This window comes from Octodon degus, unplaced genomic scaffold, assembly GCF_000260255.1.
Source record: "Octodon degus isolate 3935 unplaced genomic scaffold, OctDeg1.0 scaffold00129, whole genome shotgun sequence".
In the NCBI taxonomy this organism is placed as follows: domain Eukaryota; kingdom Metazoa; phylum Chordata; class Mammalia; order Rodentia; family Octodontidae; genus Octodon; species Octodon degus.
In genome coordinates this window covers 1598650-1599410 of record NW_004524705.1, presented here as the reverse complement: position 1 = coordinate 1599410, position 761 = coordinate 1598650, and the positions used below count along the sequence as shown (strand labels likewise).

Here is a 761-nt window from a genome sequence, read left to right as displayed (position 1 = left end):
ATGTATTTGCTTCTCTAATTTTGTCCTCTGAGAAGTGTGTTCATCTCAGATGCCCATTTCTGGATTGGGTCTTTAAATTTTGGGGCTCTAATTTTTTTAGTTCTTTATAAATTCTAGAGAGCGCAGATTTTGTCTGAGTGCTGTGTGTTCTTAAATATTTCTGCATTCCAGTCAGAGCAGTTTCATCTCAGTGTTACCAGCTACTCATGATTCCTGTTTTCTAAGCATGCTTTCTAATTGAATAATGAATAATGAATTCTCAAATAATGGATTTAGTTACGTTTAACTTAAATGTCCAAGTAAATTAAGTTAGCCCATGTTGATTTCAAAGTTCAGTGCTTTTCAAGATACTTGGGCAACTTTTCAGACAATGAGAGAAAAGGTGGACAGAGAGAGACAGAAAGTCGGAGAGCAGGAGGGCTGCGCCTGGTGCCCAGCAGTGAGGCGCCTGCCCAGCTGCTGGCGCCGTGCTTCTGAGCCTCGGTCCGGGTCCCCCTGCACCCGGCCGCCCCCCCGCTGCTGCCCGGGCCTCAGGTGTCCTCCGGGGAAGCGCTCATTTCACCAGGTGCTTATGTTTCTGTTGTGACTTGTTTTGGTTACATCAAATCCGCCAGTGCTTTTCCTTTTAGCAAAACCTAAAAACTTGTTCCAAAAGAGAAGAAAAAATGCCAATAGCTTAAGAAAAAAAAATCTAGTCTTCCTTTGAAATAGCAAGCACATTGCACTTCGGGAGAGTCCCCCCGCTGCTGCTGCTGCTGCTG

The 761-nt window shown here is 44.7% G+C and overlaps 1 protein-coding gene across 1 annotated transcript in view; it reads left to right on the top strand.

Annotated features, from left to right (window-relative positions):
• Ssbp2 (single stranded DNA binding protein 2) overlaps nucleotides 1–761 on the top strand; it is a 182578-nt gene that overhangs the window by 168867 nt on the left and 12950 nt on the right. The window lies entirely within an intron of this gene.